The sequence below is a fragment of the Pteropus vampyrus genome, unplaced genomic scaffold, assembly GCF_000151845.1.
Source record: "Pteropus vampyrus isolate Shadow unplaced genomic scaffold, Pvam_2.0 Scaffold10518, whole genome shotgun sequence".
NCBI classification, from domain to species: domain Eukaryota; kingdom Metazoa; phylum Chordata; class Mammalia; order Chiroptera; family Pteropodidae; genus Pteropus; species Pteropus vampyrus.
Window position 1 is genome coordinate 4234 of NW_011899299.1, and position 377 is coordinate 4610.

Consider the following 377-nt stretch of genomic DNA (forward strand, 5'->3'; position numbering starts at 1 on the left):
AGGAGTGTAACAGGTTAGGGCAAAAGCCACTGGGTAAGGAGCCAGGAAACCTGGATTCCAGCTCCAGCTGCACTTTTGATTGTTCTTGAGGTGAGTCAGGTGGCCTTTCGGGGTTTCCATTTTCTGTTCTTGCCAAAGAGGTATAATGACCCTCAGCCCGCCTCTGAGGGCCTGGGGAAAATACAGCAGCCATTCCCTCTTGGGTTCATCTTGTGTCCTCCCAGGGATCCGGGGAGGCCAGGAGCCTCTCTGTCTTCACCTCCTCGAGCTTCTGCTGTGTTCGGTTTAAATGTCTTGCCCGCATTCACAGATACACATAGCCCCAGCGAGGGCCACTGTCAGGTGTCGGGGGCAGAGAGAAGTGAGCAGAATTGCCG